The 13,820-nt window shown below is 36.0% G+C and overlaps 1 protein-coding gene across 13 annotated transcripts in view; it reads left to right on the forward strand.

Moving 5' to 3' along the window:
- LOC106871426 (uncharacterized) overlaps positions 1 to 13,820 on the forward strand; it is a 375,948-nt gene that overhangs the window by 203,805 nt on the left and 158,323 nt on the right. The gene's annotated exons all lie outside the window — the stretch shown is intronic.

Raw genomic sequence — 13,820 nt, forward strand, 5'->3', positions numbered from 1 at the left:
AAGAAAAAAAACCTGCCAAATATGTTTGGTGAAGAAGAGTGTGAAAGAGTGTGGGGGGGGGGGGAGAAAGAGAGAATGAAGAAGTAGAGACATTAGGTTTAAAGTTACCGATTTATGTGTGTGTATATGTATGTATGTAGATATTTGTGTATGTATGTTATATATATATGTGTGTTTTGTGTATGTGTATATGTAAGTATATGTGTATACACATGTATGTATACATATGTGTGTGTATACAAATGTATGTATGCATATATGTGTTTGTGAGTATATGTACAAATGTATGTATATGTGTTTGTGTGTATATATATAAACATATGTATGTATATATATATATATATATATATATATATATATATGTACACAAATGTATGTACATATGTGTGTGTGTGTATACAAATGTATGTATATATATATATATATATACATGTGCATAATTAAGTGTTATGTGTGTGTGTGTGTGTGTGTGTGTATAATGGTTGCATTGTCAATGAATTCCTTCCAGAGATTTCCTTATCTTGTTAGCTTGAATGAAGTGGTCAGTGAACACCCCACATTTAAATTACAAGGTTTCCTGTTCTGGTGCTGGTTTATGAGTTAACCATATAACATATACAGGACCTGTGTCTCCTTAAAGGCAACTTTCTAAAAAAGCAAGTTGCACTTTATTATTGTCCTTATAATTACTGTGTTTCTATGTTGTTGTTTTTTTTATCTCATTGTGTATCTAGTTTATATGTCAATATTTGAGATTGTTTTTCCTTCCGTTTAAAAAAAAATATTTATAAACTTTCTGACAAAATTAATCAATGTTATGTCTTGTTTTTTTCTCCTCCACTGCTAAACACTGACAATAGTTATGGGCCAAAGTCCCTATGTGGCCTGTTGACCTGTTGCAAATTACAGTTCACTCTCTCTTAAATCACACTGTCCTTCATTAGTTGTTTCCATCCTTGATTGATGGTATTGCAGAGACAGTAACTTCTTCATTTATTCCATCTGTCTTCATTCACTTTCTTCCCAAACTGTACCTTTCGTTGTTTGATAAGTCCTGTGAGTGCTCAACACGGTTTTTGACAATACATGTTGTAGAGCAGTGGTTCCCAAAGTGGGCAGTACCACTGCTGCCCTGGGGGGGTGGGATGGCTGGATAGACCCAGTGGGGCATTGAAGAAAAATGGGGCAATAATGAGGTGGCCCAAATAGGACAATGGATGTAAGAAAACTAACGAAATAGAGGTTTAATTAGGTTACCAATCATTTGTGAAATACTGTTGTTTTGGATTTTCTGCAGAAAATGGTCCATGCATGTGAGGGTGAGTGGAGCATGGGGGCACTAGAAATGTGGTCTTAGAACCTAGGAGGCGGCAGCCTGTAAAAGTTTGGGAACCACTGTTGTAGAGCAATGTTGAGGCAGAAAATGCCTACCACTGTTGCTTGTCTTGTCAGCATACCAAGTGTAAGAGTCTTTCATATTCTTTGGCTCTTCTGTGCACAGATGGCCTCCATTTGCTGGATTATGTTTTACCAACCCGTGAGGGATAAAAATCAATGTTAAATGTGGCAGGATTTGAACTTGGTGTGTACAGATATACTTTCTTTTACTTTCTTTTATTTGTTTGTCATTTGCCTGTGGCCAGGACTTATTCTTTGTAAGCCTAGTACTTATTCTATTGGTTCTCTTTTGCCGAACCACTAAATTACAGGGGCGTAAACATGCCAACATCGATTGTCAAGTGATGGTGGGGAGGCAAACACAAACACACAAACATATATATATATATACACATATATACGACGGGCTTCTTTCAGTTTCCGTCTACCAAATCCACTCACAAGGCTTTGGTTGGCCTGAGGCTACAGTAGAAGATACTTGCCCAAGGTGCTACGCAGTGGGACTGAACCCGGAACCATGTGGCTGGTAAGCAAGCTACTTACCACACACCCACTTCTGCGCCTCTCTTTCTTTCTCTCTCTCTTTCTCTCTCTCTCTCTCTCTCTCTCTCTCTCTCTCATATATATATATATATATATATATATATATATATATATTCAAGATTTACTGTGACTACTTTTGCATTTTACTCTTGGACATTCCTCAAACTGCAAGAAAATTGAATATTAGTGACATAGAGTGAATGATGGAAGAGTTGGCTGCGCTGAATAATGAAGAATGAAATTGTATTAAATATATGATTTATGGTATGAGACATGGAAATGTGTTTAAATGCATAGAGGAAAATTGGGTGAAGTTGAGGATGGTGGCGGTTGGGGTTTGAGGTTTTAATGTAGATGGATTAGTAAAAGATATTACTCCAAAGGGTTATAAATTATAAAGCTGGATAGTATTTATATTTGAAAATAAAATACTAGGCTGTAATAAATACTGTTGAATATAGGTACTTTATTGCTAGGATGTGATTTCCTCTGTTTTAGAAGCAATAATATATGAATGTGTGTTTTGTGATATGATAGATTGTACAGTTAGTATCAGTTGATATAAAGATTATTATTGATGAAATTTATTAAATAACCTATGGCTGAGCAAACTAAAGATAGGTTTTCATATTTCATATTTGTATTTTGATTAATTGATTGTACAGTTAGTAATTAGTTAATATGAAATTTGTTACTAATACGGTTTAAATAAAAACCTGTTGCTAATGAATTTGCATTTTTATTAATCAATCGTACAGTTAGTGTTAGTCAATGTGTAATTTAAAGATATATGGTGTGGCTGTGTGGTTGGAAGTCTGCTTCCCAACCACATGGTTCCGAGTTCAGTTCCACTGTGTAGCACCCTGAGTAAGTCATCATCATCATCATCATCATCATCATCATTTAACGTCTGCTTTCCATGCTAGCATGGGTTGGTTGATTTGATTGAGGACTGGCGAACCAGATAGCTACACCAGGCTCCAATCTGATCTGGCAGAGTTTCTACGGCTGGATGCCCTTCCTAATGCCAACCACTCCAAGAGTGTACGGAGTACTTTTATGTACCATCGGCACGTGGGCCAGTCAGGCAGTACTGCCAACGGCCTGACTGGCCCACGTAACCTCAGGTCAACCAGAGCCTTGTGAGGGGATTTTGATTGATGGAAACTGAAAGAAGCCTCTCGTATATATATTTATATGTGTGTGTGTTTTTGTATCCGTGTTTGCTCCCCATTACTGTTTGACAACTGGTGTTGGTGTGTTTATGCTTTCAAAATATTTTGAATGCTAAAGAGTTAAATATATCAATGATATGCAACAGGGACTGTGTGGACCATCAGAGGTTCCACAGTTTTGGTGGTTCACAGTAAGTTTCATAAGCCCAACACCTCACATGCCAATCTGAAATAAAAATCTCTTAATGGTAAAGTTGTATAATTCATGATAAATTTCTTAATTTAAAAGATTTATGTCTTATTGTGTTGTGGCGTAATGAAATTAAAATCAAATTTGTATGTGGTGGTCTATGAACTTTTCCTCATGGCTTTTGCTGTCCATCTTTTCATAAAACGTTTTGCTTCATTAATTTAGGTTAGAAATAAGACAACATGACGCCATGACATGGCTTATTGGCACAGATGTGGTTGTGTGATTAAGAAGCTTGCTTCCCAACCAAGAGGTCATTGGTTCAATACCATTGCACAACATCTTTGGCCGACCAGAACCTTGTGAGTGAATTTGAGAGATGGAAATCGTGTGGAAGCCTGTCATGTATGTGTGAGAGTATTTGTGTTGACCTTTCCCCCTTGCACTTGATAACCGGTGTTGGTTTGTTTATGTTCCCATAACCTAGCAGTTTGACTAAAGAGACCGATAGAATAGGTACCAGACTGGGGTTGATTTGTTTGACTAAACCCTTTAACGCAATGCCCTAGCATGGCCACAGTGAAGCAACTGACACAAATGAAAGACAAAAGACATGCAACTGAGGGACACTGGAATTAAAGAAACATTAAATTAATAAATTTGAAAGACTTGTCTGTTGATTCTTGTTCATCCACATCTTAGACCTACTCCAATATAGAAACACATAGCATACACAACTTAAGAGAAGAAAGTACACCTCACAACGTTATACCAACTCAACAATCTAGAAGTGTGTATCCTATACATATTATTACAGTAACAATGTAACACATTCTGAGACAACGATATTATGCAATCAAATGTATAATATATGAAATTGATGCAAAATCCTGAAGATGTGAATATATTCGAATATAAATTATAATAAAATATAAGTTTGTTTAGTCTCAAGTAGTTATTGGTTATGGAAATTGGAAATATGTTAATTTTTTTTTTTTTTTTTTTTTTTGCTGTATTAGAAATGGTTGGCATTCATTTTCACATGAAAATAATGTATTGAATATTTTGATAGTTTATTGGTTTACATGTGTGCACACACACATACACACACACACTCTCTCTCTCTTTCTCACTCTTTTCCCTCTCTCTCATTCTATCACTGTCTCTCCCTCTCTCTCTCATACACACACCTATACCCACAGGAGTTGTCTATTGGATAGCATCGTTGATTTGTTCTGAGAGTCACAGTGCTCGTCAGAGATTGTATTTTTTTTATTAATAATATTATACACAAATACTTTTTGTTTTACACAAGCAAAATTTTAATATTTATTGAAGTGGAGATAGTATGCAGTATTGTCCTCTTTGTGTGTGTGTGTGTGTGTGTGTGTGTGTGTGTGTGTGTGCCAGCATAATATTGGGTTTATTTTTCTAACGAAAATAATATAACTTTTCCCATTGGTTCCATAAAATTACTACATATACTGTAAAAACCCATGTAATTTACACACTTTTTTCGCAAAAATAGAAATAGCCTTTAGCAGGTGCGTAAATTGCATGAGTAGAACGTTTCCAGAATTCTTTTGAAAATTTTTTTTGTTGACCAAAGATGTACAAAATGTAAACATTTGTACCAGAAGTTTCATTTTATTTATGCTGGACAGTGTAATGCTTGCTTTTTCTGTATAAATTTACTAAAACCATTAAATGCTTAACTACTTTTTGAAGTCCGACATTCATGCTGGTAAACACGGTCCAGGCCATATTATACTTTGCTTGGAGTTTCTACCTATTGCAATGGAGCACCATTGACATACACAGTGATATATGGATATTCCTGACTGAAAAAAATGTAATAATATGGAAAATCTTGATTGTATGTTTTTATTTTTCTCTGTTTATTACTTGGAACAGTTTTAAGTTTGTAGTAAAGGCTGTTTGCCAACATAACATGGCAGTCCTGGTTTAAGACTAATGTTGCTTTAATTTAGCCCCATTCGTCCTAAACCAGGACTGCCATGTTATGTTGGTAAACAATCTTTACTACAAAGTACTGTTGCTGAATATCTCTCGCAGTGAGATTTTAAAATAGTAATTTTCTAATTTACAGTTTTAAGTTTGTCATACTGTTTACACCAATTTCAAACATTGGCTTCATCAACATTAAAATACCTTCTGGCAGCTCTATTGCTTCGTTCAAATGCATATTCACCATATTCAATTTCTCCTTCACAGTAAATAATTCATAAGTTCTGCCCATGCTGACAATAATGGTAATGACAAATTTTAAAGTCTGCTTGACATTTTATAAGTGTGCAAGGGAGTAAAATTTCGATACTCCATATCAAAGGTTCCGGCAAGAATAGGTGGAAAAGAATTCTGTTTAGATAATCAGTTTGATCGGTCACCTTCCGCTGTCGATTGAGTAAAGTGTCATCTAAGCTGATGTTTATTGGTAATTAAACTTAATTTGCAACACCTGTGCGTATTTATCACCGCTGTTTTTGTTAGTAATTCTTATCAACAACGTTTCCTGTGATCATGATTTGAGAAGACATACAGCAGTATGCTAAAGATCGGACATAATCTCTTGTGGCCAAGAAATGTAAAATGAAGTTTATTATAAACAACAAAAACACTTTGTAATTTAATAGCTTTCAGTGTGATACCTGTTAAACAGAAATTATTTTTATTTAGTGAAAATTTAATAAAATCTAATCATAAGTGAAATCATGATACAACTAAATTGGAAACCTTTTGCCCCTGGCTGTATCAGCAATTCTGAAAACTTTTGGGTGTGATTTTACATGAGTAGATGCTTTTTTTAACAAATTTTATCCTGAAAACCCCTTGTGTTAATTACACAGGTGTGCAAATTACATGGGTTTTTATGGTATGTGGTGTGAGTTTAAAAGTTACTGAAGATCCAGTGGATTACACTGGTTCCGGCTTTTTCTTAATTTTTTGTCATTGTTCTGATGATTGTTTGGTTTCATAACATATGATGAATCCTTTACATTTTGAAAATGATTTACTGCTGCCTTAGCAAAGTCAGAAGTATTGTTTTCGGTCGTGTTTGTTTGTTCGAGGACAAGATATCTCAAGAACCACTGGATAGATTCGGATGAAACTTTCAGGGGTGTTTGGCCTCGTGACTTGCACAAACTGATTAGATTTTGGTATCGATCTGGTACCGGACAAGGATTCTGGATCCTGTTTTCTTTTTTTGCGGAGTTTCTGAGAATGGTAGGGTTTATTTTAAGTATTCTTGTTTGTGAGAGCAGTTTAGTTTATTTCAAATATTGTCATTTTAAAAATCATCTCTGGATAATTGTTGGGAGGACATTGGTGTTGCTTTGGCAGAGGTTTGTGCTCTCTGAGTGCTCTTGTTATATATTAATTTTCATTTCTAGAGAAATCAACTTTCTTAATAATTGACACTCTTATCATTCAACATAGAAACCTATCATGTCCCTCCTTTATACTCTAATCTCTCACCTACCTCACAGCCACTTTCCTCATTTCCACTCCCTCTCTCAACTAAAAGGTCTTTGTCTTGCAAGCTACTTGGCAACCCCACTGGAGCTGGTGCCACATGAAAAGTACCTGTGCTGGTTCCAAATAAAAAGTGTGTGTACTGGTACCATGTAAGAACCACTCGGTACACTCTGTAAAGTGGTTGGCATCAGGAAGGACATCCAGCCACATCAACCGATACCAGAACAAACGGAGCCTTGTGTAGCTCTCCAGCTTGCCAGGCCCTGTCGAACCATCCGACCCATGCCAGCATGGGAAATGGACAGTAAATAATAATGATGATGATATATATATATATATATATATATATATATATATATATATATTTGTAGAGTTGCGCCTGTATTTAATACTTTGTGCTCATTCGCTGTATCATATTGTGCAGTTTCATACACACTCGATAACATACAGAAAACAGTTCTGTGCATTCATGTACATGTAAATGGATATGCATACAACACACAGATTAGTGCAAATACATTTGCTCCCCACCGTCTGTGCACACTGCATTCACATAGTAGCAAAGGCATACTCACATTTTCATAGCAGTACATGCACTCACACACATTATTATTATTATTATTATTATTATTATTATTGGTGCCAGATAAGCACAAATACATTTTCATACATTGCAACCTTCATGCACCCATATGCAAATTTAGAATGATATACACATAGCACATACAAACATTTTCATTCAAGCACAGATGTACACACATTTTGGCGTATACTTGTCATATTCCCGGTCTCTCTCTCTCTCTATCTCTCTCTCTCTCTCTCTCTCTCTCTCTCTCTCACAGACACTCCATCCAGACACACAGATAAAAACTTTGCAGAATACTCCAGAAATTAATTTTATTCCAATTCAATACTAAAACTTCTGAGATCTTATAACAGAAGAATCTATGCTAATTGATGTATCTTCCAATGTTTTTTGGCTGGATGTTTGAATTGTGTGCATGTGAGAGAGAGAGAGACAGAAAGAAAGAAAGAAAGAGAGAATATGTATGCATGAATAAGTAATGAAGTAGGGTTGGGGGCATTGTAGGTGCTGGTGGAACGTTTGTTGTATCTCGTTAGTTACACTAACTTATTAAGAAATTCCTTGTCATTAACCTAATATAAGTACACAAACTTTAACGCAAAGTATCATGAACAAAGAATCCTAAGCATCATTACAAATGTGCAAATGTGCATGCACTCATGCATGAATGCACACGTGTGTGTGTTTGTGTGATTGCAAGCATAGCTGTATGGCTATGCACATAATGGGCTTTGTTCAGTTTCCGTCTACCAAATCTATTCACTAGATTTTGGTCGGCTTGAGGTTATAGTAGAAGGCACATGCTCAAAGTGCCATGCAATGGGATTGAACCCTGAACCATGTGGTTGAGAAGCAAGCTACTTACCACATAGCCATGCTTACACATATTTGTTTATACAATTATAACATGTATATACACATAAACATTTATATCCATGCCAGTGCTGCCTGACTGGCTCCCGTGCCGGTGGTACATAAAAAGCACCCACTACACTCTCAGAGTGGTTGGCATTAGGAAGGGCATTCAACTGTAGAAATTTTGCCAGATCAGATCGGAGCGTGGCACAGCCTCCTGGCTTGCCAGTCCTCACTCAAACCGTCCAACCCATGCCAGCATGGAAAGTGGACGTTAAATGATGATGTTGATGCATGCCTTTGTTTTCCTCTATATAATGTTATATCATAATCTTAATTTTAGTTTTATATATATATATATATATATATATATATATATATATATATATATACACACAGGCACAGGAGTAGCTGTGTGGTAAGTAGCTTGCTTACCAACCACATGGTTCCAGGTTCAGTCCCACTGTATAGCACCTTGGGCAAGTGTCTTCTACTATGGCCTTGGGTCAACCAAAGCCTTGTGAGTGGATTGGTAGATGGAAACTGGAAGAAGGCTATCGTATATATGTGTGTGTATTTGTATGTTTGTGTGTCTGTTTGTTCTCCACCATCACTTGACAACCGATATCGGTGTGTTTATGTCCCCATAACTTAGCGGTTTGGCAAAAGGTGGCTGATAGTATAAATACTAGAGGCGGTGCTCCAGCATGGTGGCAGTCAAATGACTGAAACAAATTACAGAACGAGTGTCTCCTGTTAGCTGTGTGCATTCATTTGGCTATGGGCACTTACCTGTATATTCTTGTTTATAGGTTAACAGACACTTGAGAAGTTGCATACAAAAACGTCTGCACACTGATTTAAAAAATTTTTAAAAACATACTACTGAAAAGATTTCGGTGTGCATATGGATGTGAAGTTATGTGAGTGTATTTGGATTAGAAAGAAGTGTGAATGGCCTATATAAAAAAACATACCTACAAAGATAACTCGTCGAACCAGAAAAGAACTTTACAACCTGTTTCATTTATTTGACTTTTAGATTCCATACACAGCTGTTTACTGGTTCAAATTTTTGCCATGCAGTGGCATATGCGTCCCCCTGCCATCTCATATATATATATATATATACTGAGGGTGATAAATTGAATATTAATTTCAATTTAAAACCAGTGGTCTAGCATATAAAAAAATCTGATAATCCAGAAAAATTGTATTACATATGTATAAGAAGGGATGACCACTAGGTGGACATCCAAATATGCTAGTAAGAGGTCATCAACGCCCCAACCACAAAAGAAAAAATCATGTTCTCCAGAAAAAATTCAGCAAAATACCAGTGCTTAGGCGGGCAGGACAAAATGAAAAATTTTCTGGAGAACATGATTTTTTTCTTTTGTGGTTGGGTCGTTGATGACCTCTTTCTAGCATATTGGATGTCCACCTAGTGGTCATCCCTTTTTATATGTGTATATATATCGTTGGAAAATTTCGTTATAGGTATAAATATGCCATAAACAGGTATTAAAAAATGGAGGAAAAAGGATGTTGAATCAAAAATTAAATTTAATACAAAATTGGATTCAATTTAATTTTTGATTCAACATCTTTTTCCCTCCATTTTTTCTATACTTGTTTATGGTATTTTTATACCTATAACAATATTTTTCAACTATTATTTTCATATTCTTATAACTTGCTCTCGTTGTTTTTTTTATAAATATGATGAATCTTTATTAGAAATCATTTTCTCTTTCTTTTTGGATCTCTCAAAAAGTTTGAACTTATTTTTTCTCATAGATATATATATATGTGTGTGTGTGTGTGTGTGTGTGTGTGTGTGTGTGTGTGTATATATATATTGGAAAATTTCTGAGATCCTTGGTACAGTTAGGTATATTTGAAAATAGAAAAAGAATGAATTCATTTGTAGATCTATGAACTAAAATATTATTAAAAAATAAAAAAAATAATTAAGTTGATTAGAACTACCAGTGAAGTCATTCCTTTTCTTTTCTCATATATATATATATATATATATAGATATATATATACATATATATATATATGAGAGAGAGAGAGATGGGTTTCCATATATACATATACACACACACACTTAGATAGAAATATATATATATATATATATATATATATATATATATATATATTTATATGCACATGTACTATACACACACACATGCACAGGCATAGCTTTGTGGTTAAGAATTTTGCTTCAAGCGATGTGCTCTGAAGTTTGTTTCTGTTGTGCAACGCTGTAGCCAAGAGTCTTCTTTATCCTCAGGCTGATCAAACCTTCTGGCCAGAATTTCTCAGCAGGGACTGGATGAAAGCTTCAAGTGTGTGTGTGTGTGTGGGTGTGTGGCTTCTCATTTGTGTCTTACCAGGAATTACACTCTTTAGCATAAACTATGTCACCATGCATGTTGCAGTGTCACTGGCTCTAGAGCAGTTCATCTTGTGAAAGATGAAGGGAATCAGTACCTAACTTGGAAACAAGTAAGGGTTGGTGACAGGAAAAGTATCCAGCTGTAATATTCTCAGAATCCTAAACAGGTTTCATCTAATCTATTCCAGCATGGGGAACAGAGATGTTAAAACATAGATGAGGTTGATATATGTGTATGTGTGTCACTGATATGCATGTACCCTACATGCTCTACCCATACTCCCAGTCGCTGGTTATTTTTTTCACAGTCCTTAGAATTGGCAAAGAGCTCCTGGTTCACATATATCAGTGGTTCTCACTCAGGGTCCACGTGATCCTTTGGGGTCCATGTAAGATTTTCGTCGTTAAAATTTTTGTGCAACAAATTGCTTATACTTCTAGAATACACAAAATATTAAAATTTTTTTATAGGCATAGGAGTGGCTGTGTGGTAAGTAGCTTGCTTACCAACCACATGGTTCTAGGTTCAGTCCCACTGCGTGGCACCTTGGGCAAGTGTCTTCTACTATAGCCTTGGGCCAACCAAAGCCTTGTGAGTGGATTTGGTAGACAGAAACTGAAAGAAACCCATCGTATATATATATATATATATATATATATATATATATATATACATACATATAAATATATATATACAAGAATAAGGGCAGAGAATTGTCAATTAATAATAGAATTAATAATTAACAATTTTGCCAAATAGTTCAGTATGAAAAAAACCTTTATCGGTAAAACTATCTATCATCATAATATATATATATATATATATATATATATATATATATATATATATATATATATATATATATATATATATATATATATGTGGCTACACATAGAAGGATCAAACAAGGACAGACAAATGTATTAAGATGATTATATTGACCCCAGTGCATAACTGGGACTTATTTAATGGACCCTGAAAGGATGAAAGGCAAAGTCGACCTCGGCGGAATATGAACTCAGAACATAACGACAGACGAAATACCACTAAGCATTTTGCCCGGCATAATAACATTTCTGCCAGCTTGCGGCCTTAGCAGCATTTCACCCAGCATGCTAATGTTCCTGCCAGCTCACTGCCTTGCACCTGTGTCATATATTATTATAGGAAAAGGCTTTATTTCTCATGTAATGACCACACTAAACACTATAGACATCCCAGTAAATGTTTCTCCCTTGTATATTAGTCTTCCTGCCACTTTCTTTCATGCTTTCTCCCTCTCTCTCTCTCCCCTCCAACAATGAGTTGAAAACCTCATTTGAATACATTCAAATGAAGATGTGCTACATCTTCTTTACAGTTTCCTGTTTGTTACTATGGGGACCTCCTATATGTCAAACCTCGGGTGACACAAGCTTTTGTCCGATGCCTTTGTCCTTTGTAAACCAGTAAGCTCAAAAGGGGGCCCATCTATTTGTACACACACCCAAGACTCCTACCCTCTCTCCCCTCCACACACACCTTCTGTTATTACTGGTGAGAAAAGAAACACTCTTTTTCCCTTCATTTCCTTTTTGCACACTCTTCCTCCCTCCCTTTTCCCCCTCCCTCTCTCCCCTCCCTCCCTCTCTCCCCTCCCTCCCTCTCTCCCCTCCCTCCCTATCTCCCCTCCCTCCCTCTCTCTATCCATCTTTTCTTCTTTGCTTTTCTTTTTTATACTCCATTACTCTAGAAGTTGTTTCCTTTTCTTCTCTTCTGTTTTTCTTTTCCTTTCTGTTTTCTAGTCTCTCCTTCCCTCCCCCCTCTCCTTTTTTCCCCTCTATCTCTCTCCTTTCACTGTCTCTTTCTCCTCCACACAAACATGCACAGACAAACACACACACACAGACAAACACACACGCACACACAAATATGCTTACAAACAGACACACGTACACACAAACACATGAGCGCACTCACACATATACACACAGGCACACACCCACACACACCCACACACACAGAGGTGCACACATTCACTCTATACGTTTTGACAAATGACTTACTGTTGAATAAGATTACCAATAGGTCCTTTGTCACTTCTAATCAACTGGCTGTTTCTCTAGTCTTCTCTATGGTAATGCTTATTAGCCAGTACCCCCACCCTGTACCTACACAGCTGAACCTAACCTGTTGTAACATCTCTGAAGACATATTTTCACACTGATATTCAACTAATAGAAGAACAACAGCAGCAGCAACAACAACAACAACAACAAAATCATTTTGTGAATCAATAATCTAAGAGTACATTCTAGCAGTTTTTTCAAGAATGTGTGTGGGGGGGGGAGACTAAATTTTGCTGTCATAAACAAATAGATTGGATGAACATTCTCAGTAAGATCTTACCAAAGTGGAGGTCACAACCTAGTTTAGATTCCTACTTAGGAATCATTTCACTTTCTACACACAATGAATTATAATGTATTGAAGAAGTCTTCAGTGTCAGGACTTTTCATTCTGAGCCACATTCCCTATAAATCTTAAAAAGCCTTGCCATTTTGTCAAAAGAAACTAGAGATAAACAAACTCAGTGAATGAGTTTAGTGGACAATATGGCTGTATAGTGGACAGATTGATGGATTTGACCAGCAACAAAGCAATTAATATTCAGCTGTGGTGGAGTGAAGTCTCTTTAATTTTTTTTATTGTGTTTTTACACCCTACTAACCTTTTTTTTTTAAACTGAGGCTTTTGTTGTTGTTTATGTAGTTTGGTTTCTATTTCCAAAGGAAATGTCTGTATGTATGTGCGTCTGTCCTTTGTTTGCATTGCTAAAAGCCCCTTGGATTTTAGTACGGCTGAAAGAACAAGTGGTGTTTTTTATATCTGTTGAAACTGAAGTAAATTGAAATTGTAATAATGACTTCAACAAGCTGGGTTTTTCCATCAGGGACTTAAGGCCTCCATTGAGAAAAACTCCGAGTTGAACTCATTTTTCATACCAAACAAATCACATTGTCATCAGAAGATTAATGTGTGTAGTGAAGGTGAGTGGCTTACTGGTTAGAGTATTTGGTTCACGACTGTAAGGCCATGAGTTCAATACCAAGCATGGCAGTGTGTCCTTGAGCAAGACACTTTATTTCATGTTGCTCCAGTCCATTCAGCTGGCAAAAATGAGTAGT

Source organism: Octopus bimaculoides, chromosome 7 (genome assembly GCF_046866305.1).
Source record: "Octopus bimaculoides isolate indiv1 chromosome 7, ASM4686630v1, whole genome shotgun sequence".
NCBI classification, from domain to species: Eukaryota; Metazoa; Mollusca; class Cephalopoda; order Octopoda; family Octopodidae; genus Octopus; species Octopus bimaculoides.